Source organism: Rhagoletis zephyria, unplaced genomic scaffold (genome assembly GCF_001687245.7).
Source record: "Rhagoletis zephyria isolate East Lansing unplaced genomic scaffold, Rhagoletis_zephyria_1.1 Rzeph_scaffold_03208, whole genome shotgun sequence".
Lineage (NCBI taxonomy): Eukaryota > Metazoa > Arthropoda > Insecta > Diptera > Tephritidae > Rhagoletis > Rhagoletis zephyria.
Window position 1 is genome coordinate 7,038 of NW_016160291.1, and position 19,154 is coordinate 26,191.

Consider the following 19,154-nt stretch of genomic DNA (forward strand, 5'->3'; position numbering starts at 1 on the left):
CACTTATCTCAGTGGCCATCATCTTTTGACGCCTACTCGTTGCTGCCGGTGTGTTTATGTGCCTATGTGGATGTGGCTTAGTTTGTAATTTAATGTTAAATTGAGTAGAGCAAGCAAAAACAATGCCCTTATTTGTGAGCATGTATTTTGAAAGGGAAACCGCAAATTAACAAACCAGAAAAAAGCAAAAGTTTTTCAATGCAAATCCAACCGATAATTATTGATGAACACGTGAAAAAAAAGTTGCACAGTGTTGAAATCGAAATGAGTTATATCTATGTATGTCAATGGGCCGCAAATCGACTGGAGTTGACATAGTGCACGAGGCACTACACTTCAGAGAGAAGTGGCATGAAGTGTGATTCCACGCGTGAGTGGCATTGCTCGAATTAATTTCGTAGAATGCATGGCATGAAATTTTAATACAAATTAATGCGGTTTTTGAGTTTTTTCTTTCATTAGCTTAATAGCTAATGAATCGGAAAATAAACAAATAATAAATGAAGGGATGGTTAAAATTTATCTACAAAACAAAGATAGTATTTGTACGAATATTTATATGTATACTTCTATACCAATTATATTAAGAGAGGTGGCATCTTTTTATAAGAGGTGATCTCGCGAACGGCTGTAGCGATTTTTTTGAAATAGGCTTTTTTGGTTGTAGGCACCGCATATTTCTGGAAGCATTTGTGGTAGAGTCCTGGAACTTGGCATGAAGATTTTGAAATCAACCCCATACTCTTGGAGAAAAGTGGGGGCTATGGCGCATTCCAAACACACTGAAACCTATCTGTAAATACATATATAATTCTTCGGTACATGTGTTTGGGAGTGAACTTCTCGTAAACGACCGAAATTACTTTAGTAAAATTTATGTCCTAAAGGCCCTGTATAGCTTAGGTTCACAACATAAAACGCCAGGTGGTGCTGGAGTCGAGTTATTATTAAAATCGTATTTATGATCTAATTTGGCTTGTATTCAAAATGTGTATTGGTGACGTGAAGGGAAATATTTCTGCGAATAAAACTACTCGCCAGGTGGCTTGGAGTCTAATTTTTACTAAAAATTGAATTTATGGTCCGATTTGCTTCATAATCGAGATGTATATTCGTAACGGTAGGGGCAAAACTATTAAAAAAAGACCCGACAGGTGGCTCTGGAGTCGAGATATTGCTAAAAATCGGCAAGTGTAGGCACTCGGAGACACCAGGGATCAAAATCAACTTACCGCAATTAAATCTACCACAATAACCATAGCGGAAGTTGCTTTACGGCTACTAAACAAAATACAGACAATTGATTGATGAATGCCTACAAATTCAGTTGTAAGATATTTATGGTATTTAGTCTGAAATAAGTCTGTGGACCAATGATGTTCTCCTATTTTGAAATTGCCACCACCTTTTCTATACTATATCACTATCGAGCCGGATTATTGTTGTCGCAAGAACTTCTTCACGCCCATAACGCTTTCGTTAGGTTATTCGAGACGGCAATGGAGGATATGCTTTCTGACGACCACAAAAACAAACGTGAACGTGAATTGTGGTGAAAATGTTGTACCAAATGTTTGAATAAAGATATAAATTTTGGCCGGAACAAAGTTCGCCGGGTCAGCTAGTATAAAACGTTATGTTCAAAAATATAAAAATTGATTAGCAAGTATTTTTCGTGATATCTAGTGGGTTATTTGTAAAATGTTTATTATTTAGACGACACCTGGTTTGGAAGTTTGAAAGTTTTCCTCTACGAAGGACGATTGTCGGCGTCATTTTAACGTTCTAACAACACTAAATCAGTACGAAGTTCGTTTATAGCCCCCAAGACACTACAGTGTCCGGTAGTCAGAAGGAACTGCTCAGGGCAGGCTTGCGGGTGAATAACCTTCTCTCACTTCACCGTTCATTTTTGAGTCGTCTGTGAAAATTACTATACTACCGGGTGGAATATAAAAGTTGTCTGACCATTTTAATTATTTATTTTGTATATGTATACATACATATGTATGCGTCGACATCAAGACAGGCATCGAATTTCTACCTCCATCTTCCCCATTCATATTTTATGCAGCCCCATATTCGGCAAGTATTTGCTTGGCTGCGGTTCTTGCTATCAGTGGTGGTTGTAGAATAGTCTGGCCTACAGATCGGCCGAGGACAACAGCCGCTAACCAGGGGGCTTAATTACTGCCTTGTAAAAAACGGGTTACAACCTTAGTCCTTAGACTTAGCGTTGCGTTGATCTGTGTGCCGGAGTCACTATACTTGCTGATTTCTACACAGGACACAGGCCAAGGAATTGGGTGCTTATGCGGCCTAAATGTGACTGAGTAAATCATATGTCCCGCCGCAGCTGTAGTTCACTGTAAGCAAAATAAAGAAGGAATTAGCGTGCCTTCTTCTTCTACTGCAGATCCTCGACCTCGAACTTTCGTCTCTCTGCCTGAAGCACGCTCTTCGTTTCTGGCGTTAAATTCGCCAAACACAATAATAACATCGTCAGGGCAACGCTCATGTGCTGCTTGTAGGCGCTCGTAGATTTGATCTTCTGGAATGGGGAAAAAGTTAGGCTGATGTTGTTGGGTTTCACTTTAATGCGAAATTCGGCAGCTGATAGCGGTGTCAGTATTTTATTTGACAAGCACAACCAGGAATTTGTAGAAGCACGTTCCTTGTAAAGAGCCCGGATATTTCAGATGCTTATCCATATATTTATGTAATCGAGGTTCATCAATTTTGTCTGCGTTTATTATCCAGTTTAAACAATGCAAATGTGCACTTTTTGTTTTTGAATTATCTTTTAAGAAAACGCTGCTATTTGCACAAAGCACTACAAAGGCCAGTGAAATATTTGCTTTTGCGCAAATTTCGGAGTGAATTTGCAACTGCAGAGCTGTACAAAGGAGCAAGGAAATTGGAAGGAGGTATGAAATTGAGAAAATTGAAAGCAACAGCTACACTAGCAGATAAAGCAAAATAAAAAAAAAACGTTTCTGAAAGCCAAGTATTCGCCACCGCAATCCAAGCGACCAGTGCGCAAACATACATACATACATACACACATATCTATCCATGTTGCCTGTTGCTTTTGCTCGCGCTTGCGGCAAGGTTAGCTAACAATGTGCAACAACCTTAAAAGTGCCATGTAAGTGGGTTAAAAAATGTGTAATGGATTTCTTTGTCACTTCCCATACATTCGCCAACTTTTTCCTCTTCCCTTAACGAAACGAGTTGCAACATTCCGCTGTCACATATCCGCCACGAGCACTTCCTCCGTTGCTTTTGCTGGCCACACTGTGTGCTGATTTTCGTTGCTTTGTAAAAATTTTAGTACTGTTTGTGCATTGTTGTTGTTTTCCAATGAATCCCTCTACATTGCAAAATACCTGCAATGCAAAAACAGCGCAGGATAAAATAAATAAAAATGTTGCATATTACTTCGAATTTCGAAAAGCATTCACTTACACATACCCGCATGCATTTGTATGTACGTCTGTGAGCGCCTTTATCCTTTTGTCACTTTTTCTCTACACCCGTGTGAGCCAATCGCATTGTCATTGTTGCTACTTTTTTGGTTTTTGTTTTTATTGTTTTTTTTTTTTTTTGAAATTCTAGCTGCCTTGCAGAAACCGTCGTTGTTTGTTTTTGTTGTGTTGCCTATTGCGCGCTTGTTGCTTAGCTGACTAGTTATTATAATTCTACAATACTATGGTTGCTATAATTGTTGTTGTAGTTTTTTTTTTGCTATTGTTTTTTCAGTTGCTGCTGCCGGCAAGCATCTCCCGTAACGGAAATCCATAAAAATAGAATGATTGTGATTTTTCCATTTCCAAAGTCGCTGCAATCCGATGCATTGAGCCACATATTAATTTATATGGCTTTTGTGTGTATGAATATTTGTGTATGTGTGTGTGTGTGTGTGTGTGTGCATATCACCTTCAGTGTCTTGCTTGTAATTGTGCGCTTTCGCATGCTGGGGTATGCCTACCCCTTTTGCTCGTCAACCCCTACGGCGTCGCATTGCCATTTATTATTGCTTTCTGGCTTTGCTTCTGCTCTGGCACCTGCCATTTGCCGATTCATTGCCAAGCCCCTCCCCTCCCCCCCTCACTTTGTTTTTCAATCCGCTATTCACTGTTCGTTATCATTTTGCATAGTCATATATCTCGTCGATGTGCTGCTCTGGTCCATTCACATATTGCTTTCGTACATCTTTACACGTTTTATCCTCGCATGCGTCGCTTTGGCACAGGGGCGCTGTGAAGCATTTGGACTTCTTCGCAGTCGCCGTTCAGTTTTACCCTCCACATTCCGTGCACTATTCTTTGTATTCACTATTCACAGTTCTTTGTTTTTGGAAGTTTTTTTTCTTTCTTGTTACTACCTTTTTTGTTGCCTTCGCGTTAGTCAATGTAGAAGTTGAGCATTTTAATTGCGTACGTTTGCGTGCTTTGTACTACGCTCCTGACGAGATGTGTATGTGTGTATGTGTGTGTGTGTGGACGTGCGATTTTATCCTTTCACATACGATACAATTTACTGTGCAGTTTTAGACTTTAAATTGCTTATCTTTCTGCTTCCTGTTGCGTCCATTTTTATTATTTTCAGTTTTCATTGTTTCTTCAACCATAGGAAGCAAATAAATATTCTTTTTTTGTGGGCCATAAAACAATGATATCGGAATAATCCTAATGGGCTTGGAATTTAATTGTAAACCAGCAGCAGGCAACAGGAAGTACAAAACGGAAATGATGTAAGAGCTTTTATTCCTAGGTTTGATTAAAACACAATAATGTAGAGGTTTTTAATGCAGGCTGATAAAACAGCTGCGATTGGAGGCAAAAGTTACTATACGGCCTTACAGAGAAGATAAAACCATTATTCGTGGTGAAAGAAGCTTTCACTTGTCCTAAGAAAGTAGCACACTTTTTTTATTTTATAACTACTAAATCTTCTTAATGGAAGTAATTGTTCATATTGTACAAAAATAATACCTAAATTATTGTAAACAGATTCATATTTTGCACCACTAAATGCAGACTTTGCGACCCTATGTATTTCAAATAATTCAAACTCAACTCAACTCAACTCAACTCAACTCAACTCAACTCAACTCAACTCAACTCAACTCAACTCAACTCAACTCAACTCTCAAAAATCCTGTTGTAAAATCCGCCACTGTTTCAAGTTTCGTGAATCTTTCGAATTCGTAATAGACAAATATTGTTAAATGTTTGTTATTTTAAAGCTTCTTATTAAAATAAAAATTTGCACAATTTCTCAAAATCAAAGTTTAATGAGAAGAGCATGGTATTACCAAACCTCACTGCACAGTGTAATTATGGCTGCCCACGCATATCCCGTCTGCTGATCGTAGCAAAGCATAAATGTGATAATAATGATTGACGATAAAAGCGTAATCTCCCGGCCTTAAGGCAACGGATTTTACCGTTGTCTTCCACGACAACCTTAATGCCCCTTCACCATTGGCGTTTGGGCCACTATCGCGTACCCATTGCAGCTGTTGAAAGCAAATAAAAATTTCATTACACCAATATTTGGTCAGGTGTTTGAACGGCAGCCGCTAGGAGTCGCAGATTCGCATTCACCTCGGAAAATCCTGCAAGCTCACAGACAGCAAACAGGCAGACGGGCAGTGCGGCAGACAAGCACTTAGCACGCCTGCCTCCATGTTCTTCTCATTTCGCTTTCGCTTAAGCCAACAATTTTCTGCAACTTTAATGCCAACGATATTTTAATCGTAGAGAGAGCAGCAATTTCTATGCGTAGCTGCGCTTCTTTTTATTGTCTTCTTCTTCTTCTTCTTCTCCTGAGTGGTATTTCATGTGAAATGTAAATTGCGCTTCCATGTCTAGCAATGCGTTTCAGTGTTATTTTTAATTTTCTGGATTAATTTTCATTTAGGCACGTCAACTGGCAATATTTCTTTTCGCAATGCTGCCGAGAATTTCTCCTGCAGCTAGGGGTGCCCTGCTCTCGCTTACTCAAGAATCTTTTCTAACAGATTTTTTTCTGGTAATTTGCCTTAAGTGCTTTTACTTTTTTTCTATTTTCTCCTGCTTAGCAATTCCTAAAGATGTTCTTAAGCTTCATGGGTGTCGCTGCTCTGCCCTCACTGTTCTGTCTACTTGAATTTAGTTTATAAATTTATGGCTTGCCTGCTATAAGTACTTGACTACATTCGACTTTTGTTCAGTTTAGTCTATACGTGCTCTGGACATTGGCTTTGCCTTGCTGGCTGCTTGTTTAACCTGTATTGACCTCATCGCGATTGCTGATTAATCTAACAAATTGCTACAACCAACAACAACTATTACGCGTACGAATTTAATTCGCTGCTTTAACCGAATATACGTTGGATGGTTTTGATTTGCCTGCGGCCGTGGGACATGCGATTTAAATGGATTGCACAATTTTCTCTTATAGTGCATATACTTAGCTCATGGATGCAAGTAGCTTGAGTTTCCTCGCAACTGGCTATGCCTGCTTATTTGTTGTATAACGGAGGCGCTTTAAATTCAGCCTAAGGGCCATTTGTCTCATTCGCTGGCTGGAAAACCAGGAATTTCGCCTGGCATTTATGACAAAAAAACATTTTGATTTTAGGTTCTACCAATGTTGGCTCTTTTGAACCCCTTCCTTAAAAATACAGCACGTTAGGCTTGACCCAACAGGGTAGCTCAGCATTTACGAAAATACCTTTGACAATGGAGAGCGGCAGGTCGATTACCTGATGCCATCATCGAAATAATCACAAACCATCCTGGATATCTCCTGACAGAATTATAAAAAGTTGAAGTTAATTACAAATGAACTTGTCATTTGAATGCCCCTTTGTATAAATGACTAAGCAGTAATTATTACGAGCAACGAACGCTTGATGCCAAGAAGTCACAGTCACAAGCGAAAGTTGAGAAACTTGGCAGCTGACTAACGATTCAGCTTAATCAGGTTATTTTTTTCTATTGGCCAGACAATAATCTCCTTTTTTCTTCACAGAAATAACTGAAAAGGAGGTGGTGCAGCGCGGCTTCTGTAGAGAAATGTACAGTTAACATGTGTTCGATCGTAATGACGGCAATAATCAGTAAACCCCTGGAGAACAAAAGCGAAGAGAGCGGCTAAAAGACGTGAGTGCCTTCAAAGCCGGAGTTAGTTCATAAAATTACCATAGTAAGTACAAGCCCTCCGCGTTATAAAAGCTGTCAATAAACTAAACTAAATATAAGCCGATAGTCTTCAGAGGTAGTTCTTTGTGGCCACCGTTGGCTGATAAGTCCTGGATCCACAGCAATATCAACATCAAACCCATACAAATTGATAAATATCCTCAAACTCAAAAAACTTCGCCAATTGCTTGTATCCTTTGCGAGTTTACGTCAGTTGTACATACAGGCCCAGCCTTCACCCTGTTCGTGGGCGTGGTTTATTTCGTTGTCCACCCACTATTTTTCTGAAACAAAGAAAGGCATAGGTGAAATCCTACAATCCATACGCAAGGGTCTACCTAACTGAGATCGATAAATGAAAAAAGATGCAAAGGTAATCATCTAACCGCACTACAATTCGTTCCTCACTAACCCATACAAACTCAAAGCTTTGTCCTTGACTACACTTCAGCTTCTAACAAAATATTATAAATATGAGTATGGGTTTCTTATAGATTTAGTTCCTCATAATTTCATTGTACCAAACAAAACAATTGGCACTTTTCATATTTTTATAGTTCCCTCTTTGTCATATTAGTCAAATGCTTTGTTTGTAGATAGGCTCCCCTGGCAGCTGTGATTCGAACCATGGTTTCAGTTTTGATAAGCCAATACTCTCTCGCTGTGCTAATGCCGCGCCTGAAATTTCATTGATTAAGTGCGTAGGTATATCATTAAATCGGTAATAGTACCCGTTACAGATAAGTCGAGACTTATTGATCTCCAGTAATGCCCGTATGAGACAAGTTGCGACTAATTAATGCCAAATTGTATTCAATTGAGAGTAATCTCGGAATATGTACTCTTTTTAGAGATTAGTCGCACAATTTTTTTGCAGGAATACTTTATACCAGCGATGGGCAGAGAGAGCTTTTACTCTGCATCCACCTATACAAAATGTATAGAAAGCTTAAAAGAGCTTTGACCGCGGGCAATGTAGTGCCCATCAGTGCTTTATACACATNTATACAAAATGTATAGAAAGCTTAAAAGAGCTTTGCCCGCGGGCAATGCAGTGCCCATCAGTACTTTATACACACTAACAATTATCCAATAGCCCTGCAGAGTTTTTATCTAACAACAAACTAGTTTACTTGTAGTGAAATGTGTACCATGTCTAGCTTAAAAAAAAAAAATATATATATATATATAAAATTTTGTCTGTGCTGGCGAAATCGATAACCGGGCGGCTCGAATACGGTGCCGAACCATTAAATCATTTTCATAGCCAAAAACTCCCACCCTTTTCTTAGTATCCGTTGCAATGTTTGCATAGCCTACATAGCTGGCGATGACAGTGTGGAGGGGCAAGAGGCAGTAGCTGTTCAAGTGCTTGTAGAGTTGTTTTTTTTTTGGTTTTGTCTTCAACACATACCTCTCTTCTAAATGACTGTACGCTGCGTGAAGTGTTCGCCTTGGACGTGAAATATCGAAGTGTTCACTGCCGCGCTACCCTACACTGCGCCACTCATAGCTAACTGCCAGCTTCCGTCGTCGTCATCGTCTTGGCAAGACAAAATATTTTCATCTTAATTACAAATGCACGCAACAAAATTGAATAAAATGAATTAATAAAAGAATGCCTATGCAATATGATATGCGTGAATGCGTGAATACACGAATGAGCGTCAGAGTGATACTCATAGATTGGGTGTGGGTGTGTGTGTGTGCGTGTGTGTGTGGCTGCAACAAAATAATTGAAGACGAGTAAAAGAAGCAGTTAAAATGGCATGAAAATTAATTAATTTCAACGCTAGATATGTACACNAATAATTGAAGACGAGTAAAAGAAGCAGTTAAAATGGCATGAAAATTAATTAATTTCAATGCGAGATATGTACACCTATGTAACTCTTGTATGATTGCTTCTTGTGTGTGTGTGTGTGTGTGTGTGTGTGTGAGCGGTGAAAAGAGTGCGAATGGNTGTGTGTGTGTGTGTGTGTGGCTGCAACAAAATAATTGAAGACGAGTAAAAGAAGCAGTTAAAATGGCATGAAAATTAATTAATTTCAATGCGAGATATGTACACCTATGTAACTCTTGTATGATTGCTTCTTGTGTGTGTGTGTGTGTGTGTGTGTGTGAGAGCGGTGAAAAGAGTGCGTATGACAAGGACATACATAAGTGTGATGATGTGGCTGATGGATGATTGCCTAGTAGAGAAATCTACGTCAATTACTGCTTCTTGGATTTCTAAAAAGATGAGTGCTCAGAAAATGGTGCTAGGCAACAGTGAAAACTGTGGGCATTGATACATATGCACACACATACATACATACTCGAACATATCATATAACACTTAAATCTCTGAGCTCTTGTTTTCATGGAACAAAGTTTCAGACTGCGGCATAGGCGTTCTTCTTTTAAGTAATTAAAACCGTTGTTCGTTGCGACCTAATCTCATGTATTTACGATTTATGCACATCATTATATACTTTAAGTATGTATGTATGTATTTGTAAATGCAGACATGTGTGAATTGCCATACTTATTTTTAACATAATTGCTTATGACTGTGGTACATACGGAGAAGATTAACTAGTAAATTAGAATCTTAATTTTAGACATTTTTTACAGTGGGAACGAAGATCGAAAATCTCAAAGAGAAATATATAGCAACTGCTGGAGCCGACGGACTACGCAATTTGGTAGAATGAACTTATACCTTTAGGGATGTACGCGAGCATTTTTCAAGAGGAAGTCTTCGTAATTAGTCTATGAGGCATTCCACACTATTTCAATTGGTGAAAAACTACTTTTGCTCGATTTTCGGATATATTGCAGAGGAGGTCCTAAAGTGTTTGTAAACGCAAAAAAAACAACCATTTTTTTTTCAAAGTTATATAACAACAAAAATATTAGGTGTCTCGCCGTAAGCANCGGATATATTGCAGAGGAGGTCCTAAAGTGTTTGTAAACGCAAAAAAAAACAACAATTTTTTTTTCAAAGTTATATAACAACAAAAATATTAGGTGTCTCGCCGTAAGCCATTGTTTATCACAGCATAACTCGATAAATATTGGTTGCATCAAAAAAATCAATAAGTGCTTTTTTATTGACAAAGAGTCAGAGATTTATAAAAGATTTTTAATTTTTTTGTAAGTCCACTTTTCCATACGTAGATTAATGCNCATTGTTTATCACAGCATAACTCGATAAATATTGGTTGCATCAAAAAAATCAATAAGTGCTTTTTTATTGACAAAGAGTCAGAGATTTATAAAAGATTTTTAATTTTTTTGTAAGTCCACTTTTCCATACGTAGATTAATGCACAATTTAGAAAGTTGCTAAAAAAACATGTTTGCAGGTTTTTAAAAATCTGCAAAAAATATATGTGATAGAGTGAATATCAAAGATTTAACTGACAAATTTTTAAAGGGTGTTTCGTTATAGGGCCTGAGATATTAAAGTCTTATCGAGCGTATTTTATGAGATACTGAAGCCCACTGTCAACGAACTAATCAAGATTTATTAGTGTGACTTCAGAAATAGTAAATTCACCATGGACCAGGTATTCCCCATATGCTAAATATTGGAAAATATCTGGGAGAGGAGGCCCGACACACACCATCTATTTTTGTGTATTTTAAAACCGCTTTCGTCAATATGAAAGAAGTTGCCTTTATGCCGTGACACCTTGATTTGCTATGCCCGCGAATTGAATACGGCTGTGTAAACTTAACACCATCAGTTCTTTCAGAATCGGGAAGGCCATCTGCGTGCTGTTTGACACCGGACGAGATTTCAGATTTAGGGCTATTCTTTGTCGTATGATTTTTTTAATAGGATATTACGTTCGGCAGCTGTAACACCAGTTATAATGTTAAACCTGAAAACCTACGAAGTGTGATTGTCAAATAAGGCCCTTCGTACATTAAGCGCCTAGTCATAGTAGAGTAATCGTTTCTTCATGTCGAAATGATTGCATGCTGACACGAAATTATTCATTTTCAAATATTTCTTATTGAAATGCCAAAAAATTTTTTCTTCCAACACAAAAAAGTAAACAAAGGCCGATTTCAGAATGGCAAGAGCCTTACAATGCTCAGCGTTTCGTTTCATGAAGCTTTTATGATTAGGCGAAAGCATGATTATGATTCGTAATGTACAGAGCTTCATTTCACAAGTGTTCGGCGTAAAAGCTTTATACTTTAGCATGGCGAAATAAATACACTACTGTTATTAGGCGCTTAATGTGCAGAGTGCTTAATGTTGCTTTGAAAAATCTTAAAAACATGAAATTATTTTTATTTGGTACTTCAACTAATGTTGTTAGATATTAAAAGAACAACAATCAGAACAATCTCAAAGATAAACTTTGTTCCTCGTAATTAAGATTTTTTAACTTTAGTGCTTACTTTTGTTGAATTTTCACAAAAATTAGTTTCTGACGTTCGTAAGGATCTAGCATTCTGATCGACGAGACTTCCGACCTGGGAATCTGAAAAGTTGGGGCATAATTCTAAGTTTCAGTGTCACAATATCATCACTTCTTCAGACTAGCCTAAAAAATATTGTATGAAAATATCAAGAATTTAGATATTGATCCTATAAAGTTAGGTCTTAATTTAAATAGGGTGAGCTCAGAATAAGTTAATTGTAAAAACAAATATTTTTAAAGCAAGCTTTACCAAATATATCGACATATGCGCCACCTATCGGCAATATTTTTAGTGGAGTGCCGAAGGATCTGTCTGCGCTCGGGATAATCAACTGGCGCAAATTCGCACAGGAGAGAAGCAATTGGAGAACAAATCGGACAAAAAATACGAGATTTTCAAATATCTCGACTCCTGCGACACCTATCGGATTAAATAAGCCAAGTGTGAAGTTTCAAGTCTCTAGGTCATAGGGATGTTGGACATACATACATACAGAGCAAGTTAAATAAAAGCTTTATGGTGAACATCCCTATCGTTTCAAGCTGGTGGTTAAAATGCGTACATGTGTACCTATAACCAATGACCACTATAGCTTTCATCTACAGTATCATTTTATGCATTTGTAATTTCTATTGTGTCATAAGTAGCTAATTGAAACAAANTTCAAGTCTCTAGGTCATAGGGATGTTGGACATACATACATACAGAGCAATTTAAATAAAAGCTTTATGGTGAACATCCCTATCGTTTCAAGCTGGTGGTTAAAATGGTGGTTATAACCAATGACCACTATAGCTTTCATCTACAGTATCATTTTATACATTTTTAATTTCTATTGTGTCATAAGTAGCTAATTGAAACAATGACATCATTATTACGCCAAAATAATAACACAAAAATACAGAATTGTTTCACTGTGCACACCTAAAGTCAGCTGCTGCGGAAACACAGCGTCGCAAATGGAAAATGAAAAAGCGTAAATAAAGCTGTTAAGCCACACTGCCAAGAGCGAAATTACTCCTTCGAATTGCACATACATACCTACTTACGTGCGCTAATGTGCGACAAAATTTTCGAATTCTCCCCAGCAGTTAGCAACGCCTATAACAAATAATAAATTACGCAAGCATTTTTGCTGAGGGATATTTCGGAATTAAAAGGGGAAATTAAGTGATTCTCAAAAACTCAAGTTGCGGCGTACACCTCAAAAACTTTCAATTGAAGCAGTAAAGAGGCTTAAGTACCTACCCGAATGGTTTCCCGCTTTTCATAATTAACCTCTTTTGGTTTGTGGTTAGAAGGCAGCGCGAATTTCGAAAGCGGAATTTTCGCTTAAACCTCAAAAAAGTCATACACCGCAGCTGTGTCTTAATTGTGATGAAAGTTGTGTGGTATGCGTATATGTATGTATGTATGTGTGCATATGAGGTTAACGAAACACTTGCCATTGAGTAAAGCTAGTGTTTTTTTGGCTGCATTCTATTCAAATTTAAAAACGTGCGTGACGAGCAAAGCGCTCCTCTTCAACTCACTATTAGCTTTAACCCAAGTTGTCAAGTTGTGTTTGTATTTCAATATATGCATGTACGTTAGGGTTATTAAAAAAAAAAGTGAAATGGGAATTTTAATGCTCTCACCGATAAAAGTTATACCCCTGTTGTTTTTTTGGAAATCAAAGAATATTTAGAGGTCGCTCAAAAAAATAAAAATAAATTTTGGAAAAAATATTTTTCGTAGAAATGTTATCGAATTCTTGAAAATCAATATTTTGTGAACTTTGTTTCGCTTCAGCAGACTTTCAATAATAATACCCAATTGCCTACTTCATCAGTTTTTAACATTAAATATTTTTTGAAGGACCCCTAAAACCCCACAAAAAGTGCAATGGGTGAACCCATAAGAAATCGCTAGTACTAAAATGCGGTAAAACAAATAATGAGGTATTATTGTAATAATATTATTGTCGGAAGTCGCCTAAAGAGAAACAGATTTTGAAATCGAAAAATTTAGACTTTCATGCATTCTATACCATTTCCATGAAAAATGGTTTTTATAATTTCTTTCGGTAGAGAACAATCCTTGAAAGCATTAAAAAACCGAATTTACTTTTTCACAAGAATTTTTTAACCACCCTAATGAACATATGTACATACGTTTGTGCATACATATGTATCTCTTTCTTTCGCTTCAATAAAAATGTAATTAAAACTGTCATATCGTTCCGCTTTAACTACTAAAATGCCGTCATTGCCTTGAGCATAAAATGGCTGCGCGTGTGAATTGTCGCACACCATCGCACAAATGCAAACGTCACTGCTACATGCTCATCACTTGTGTATCACAGAGGTCTCTTCTACGTATGCCTGTGTATGTACTTACTCGTTTGGTTTAGTTATCAGCTAGCTTTTGCGCGTGTGTGACCTTCAATGGCAACGTCGCCTCTCAAATAGCTGCAGCTGCTAGCTGTTCTACCGTACACTTCTAGCTCATTTCACACGCACCAATCGGCGGCGACGCTATTATCCCGCTCACAAAGGTGTCAGGTAAAAGCTGCAATACAGCTGACATTGACATGCTCACCCAAAAAAAAAAACAAACAGCCGAACTCTAGCGCCAGCAACACGCTCGCCTCGTCTTGTCGCTCACCGGTTATGCCAACAAAGCACAAGGATTTGTTCGGTGTCCTTGTCACCTTGTTTGTATTTATTCACATATCATGTTAATATGTATTTAGAGGAGCTGTGACATCTTCTTCTTCTATGTACATGCATATGTACATGTGTATATGCACATACAGAGTCAAGCGTATAGTTTGAGTTGCACTTGTATGTAATTAACGCTTAGGTATTTCAGTTGATCTGAATCAGCAACACATTTGCATGCGCCATGTACATACATACATATGTATATGTATGTATGCATAATTTTGTAGAAACGTTGTTATTGCGCGGCGCGTGTAAATTACACACTTCTAATTGTGCGATGTTAAGTGCTGGAAATGAGGAGCTTCACGTGCGAATGCGCAATTCACCTTGGCATTTGTGTAGTTCCTAGTGTCAGAGCATTGACAGTGAGAATTTTTAATTATTTTTTATTTGATTTTTATTTTTTTATTCTTGCTTCATTGCATCTCATTTGCTCTTGAATTTGATTTCATCCGTTGAAAAGGAGAACTTACGCCCGTAAATATTTTTATAAGTGTGTATATTTTACGTACACATGTAAGTACATACATAGATTTTATTTTTGTTTTAAGTGATGCTTGTGCTTGATTTCTACCCTTTTCACTCACTAATTGGTGTGTAATATTAGCGTTTGGCTAGAGCTTTTAGTGCCTACGGTAAAAGGAAACCAAATTTGTGCGCATTTACTTAATTTACGATACTACACAGATACATATATACATATCTATGAAATCGATTTTATAAGATTGTAGTTCTTTTCAACAAAAATCCCTGTGAGCTAGAGAAGGAACCTCACCTATTTAAAGGCAACAGTCGGATTTTGCTGAGTATTGCAGCTGGAAGAAAGTAAAGTTGGACAAAGTTGCCTATAAAGAAGCCAACTATTTCTTAACTAATAGGCTGAAGGGGTGGAATTACATATATATCGCTTTATTCGTAAGGATTTGTGGAAATCTGCAAGCTCTGCAGGGCTTTTGCCAAAATTTAGCTTTTAACAAGAATTAACACTGCTCCACAAGGGGAATGGAGGGAAAACATTTCTGAGTCCGGGTTGGTCTATAAGTAGTGTGCAGTTACTAATCACGAGTCTGGTATCCCTAAGGCACCATTACGCCCATATATAGGGCTTGATGAATTATTTTTAATTGCTTTTAATTCAAATTTGCATGAACCTACATACATATACATACATATTATATACATATGACATATACATATACAATGCATTGTATATTAAACAAAAACTTTTTTTTAACTATCTCTGACATTTAACTTCCTAGTGGTAGTGAACTAAAAAATGTTATTCCTTTGTAAAGCAAGGCGTTTCATCTAAGTATAAGGCTTAGTGGAAGCTGACCTTTTTACTCAACTTACTCAAAATTGCTATTTACAATGATCTTTAGGCGAAAACTAAGAATATTAAAAATTATTTAAAAATAGGCGTAACCCCGCTTCTCCTTAATATTGAACAATTTTTGGTTCTAGCAAAGCATACCAAATGGCTAAACAAATTTTAAAATCGCACAATAACCACGCCGACATCCCATATAACGGTAATTTAGAAAAATACAAAAGCATTTGTTCAAAAGTGATGTTTGCAATAATTCTTTGGCAAAAAATGCGTTTATAACAAATTTTTGGAAAATGGGCGTGGTACCGCCCACTTATGACCACGATATAGGTATCTCGGTAACTGTTTAATAAATTTGTCCCAAACTCGGTACGACTATTGTACTTGCCACATAAAAGCGGATAAGTCTACCTGAACATACTATCGAAGATGCTTGCATTAGGGGTAAAATCAGCTCTAACGGTAGTTTTCGGAAATATGAAAAAACTGTAATTAATACGTGCGCCGGGTATTTAATGTTCGGCTTCGCTCGAACTTGAAGACGTTTTTACTTGTTATACTTAATTCTATCAAACGATGATCAAATACTTTAATTCAAATAATACATAGGTAAATCCATGTCAAATTGACCAATGGTTGAAATCTTCCATTTTGATTTGCATAAAGTTTTGATTCAGAGATTCAGGAGGTTTATTTTTTGAATATTTCAAAAACTAGTATAGTTATAAAAGTTTTCTCTCGTTTTAAAGGTGATATTTAGAGCTATTCCAAAAATGTATTTAAAAATTCGAATCGAAAACAAAATTTCAAAATCTTGAACGAAAATACCAAAATCGTTTTACTGCGGTTTTTACTTACTTACAGAAAAAGTTTTGTTTAAATTAAAAAAAACTGTGTAACAAAACTTTATTTACAGTTTGCAAAAAAAAAGTCTAAGTTCAAAAATTAATATCTTTAAAAACCACCTCATTGAAAATTGCAGGTTATTTTAAGATCAGTTGGAGGTAATGTGTAAAAATAAAGTGAACATTTTTATAAGGTTTTGTTCTACGATTTTTTTTTTAATTTCGTAGGTTTTGTAAATGTTTATATATTTTTGAATTGTTTGCATATAATCGTCTTTAAAACAAGACGAGAACTATAACAGTTAGATATTCAAAAAATTTGCAAAATTCCGGAAATTTAAAAGTTTGAAATTTTGCATAACATTCGCAGAAATTATTTTTAATTTTTCTTATTGGCGTTACATGATGAAAATGTTCGATTCGATTTGACATGGATTGGCCCACGTATATATTTTTTACTTTAAATTTTGAAAGAACAAAAGATTCCTAGCGGTCATATTTGGACGAGAAGTTTACCACTGTGCCTGTTAAGCTTTAATTTAAGAGAACTAAGAAGAAATCAGGATTGCATTACTTATATTTACGCAGCTGTGAATAGTTTTTGTTGAGGAAGCATTTTAGTTAACATTTAATGACTGGACAACATTTAAACAGGCTTGTGTCTACCAGACAATTAAAAGCGTTGCCAAAACCGAAAATGTTGTGAAATTTGCAGGAAGAATTTAAATTCGTACATAAAAACTTGTCAAACAGCCTTTGCATTATGTGTAACGCTGCGTATACGCAACATTTAACCGGAAAAAGATACTCAAGAAGACACCGAATGAGAATTGTAACATGCGAGAAGCAGTAAATAAGCATAAAAACATAACAAAAGTATACAGCGACTGTAATGAAAGCAAAAAAGGAATTGAAATGAAACTCAAGTTGGTGCGCACTGCTACACACATGGGCACCCATACTTACATACTTACATATAATACATATGTATGTATATGTAAACTAAGTATACTTGAAGAAGTGAAAGTAACGTAGAATACTGCTGCTGAAATTCCAGAAGCTGGACGGAATGAGCGAACGATGCGACAGATAGCGGGGGCGAAAATAACAATTAACAATACGATAATACTGCAGTGGTAACAGTGGAAAGAAATCATTTTATATGCCACACGTACGCCTTCACTTTGAGACGAATAAGTTTGCGAAATTGCGTACCGAATAAAAAAAGAAAAGAAAAGAAAAGAATACAAATGTAGCAGGCTGGCAGCGGCAAATTAAAGCCAAACAAAGCGCGCATACAAATGCAAATTGAGTGCGTGGCAGATGTGTATGTACGTGTGTGTAGCATTTGAGTGGGTTACGCACACGCCATGGCGTGCGGAAATGCTTCGAAAGAAAGTAAAGAAAATAGTTCGTTGGAAATGCGCACACAGACTCGCACAAGCGTACATATTTGCTCGTACAGAAGATTGCTACAAGTTTACTCAGCAGTGTTTGATGTGCGTGCGAGATCGATGTGAAGGGGGACGGAAAACGCGAAGGTGAAACTAAACATCTTGTTTTTTTGCACTGATGAGTTTGCCAATCGTTGTTTGTGCGAATGTGCACTCGAGTTCGGTATAGAGAAAATGTTTGCAAGCCTCTAGCGTTTAGTTCACCATTCTATTTTTTTTTTTTTGTGTAGCAAAGGTGTTCTAGTATGGGCTTCTTCGCGGTGAATTTATGAATGCATGTGCGCGTTTACGCAGCTTTAATTTAAGCATAGTGAAATTTTTCCGAATTGGAGAAGTGCGTTTCTCTCATGTATGAGTGTTTTTCCTGACTAGCGCTCTATAAAATAAATACATATCGTCACTAGACACGACTAAAGGCGCGCTAAGGTTTCGACGGCGAAAAACGACGCATACAAAAATTTGACGAAAAAAGGCGCTTAAGAAAAACTTCGGCGAAGAAAGACGCCTAACCTAGTTGACGGCGAAGAAAGACGCGTAATAATAGATTTATACTTGGCGAAGGACTGCCACTTCAGCACTATTCCCCAAAAACTATTAACGGAATGTACGTACTATTCCACCCGCAAACATAGTTGACTGCGAAAATAAGTTTACACGTCCTTCTTCGCCGTCAAATATTTTAAGAGTCTTCCTTCGCTGAAGTTTTTTTTATGCGCCTTTTTTCGCGGTCAGCTTTTGAGCTCGCGCCTTTATTCGTGTCTAATGGTGATATGGCCTTATTCATAAAAAATAAAGTAGGTTTAAAGAGCTGTATAAAATGACGTTTTCATAAATTTTTCAGTTTATAAAACTTTTTTAAAGCTACTTTATTTTTTATGAATAAGGCCATTAGTTTTCGAAAAAAAGTTGAATACTTACATTGAAGAATGAAAGAGAAGTTTGTGACATGTGTGATTTTCACATACTTTGCAGCAAACAAAGTTTAAAGAGCTACTTTGTATATCGCTTATGAGAAGCAGTACCAACTGGAATACTTCCGCTCTCCCAGAGAATTCAGAAATAGCAGCAAAACAAAGCGCTTGAATACAGTTAATCTAACAGCTCTGTGACCGAATAGTTTAAAGAGCGAATAGTGTAAACTGCTGTAATGTACAGAGACCCAGGTGAGCCGTAAAAGGTGCAAAGGAAATTGAAACTCCAGAA

At 37.0% G+C, this 19,154-nt stretch overlaps 1 long non-coding RNA gene across 1 annotated transcript; it reads right to left on the minus strand.

The window, feature by feature from the left end:
* Nucleotides 1-292: 292 nt before the first annotated feature.
* LOC108368596 (uncharacterized) lies at nucleotides 293-18,567 on the minus strand. Its single transcript, XR_001848399.1, has 3 exons — nucleotides 18,484-18,567; nucleotides 15,749-15,752; nucleotides 293-303 (listed from the first exon to the last, which is right to left on the minus strand). It is a non-coding gene; the product is annotated as an uncharacterized LOC108368596 (long non-coding RNA).
* Nucleotides 18,568-19,154: the final 587 nt, after the last annotated feature.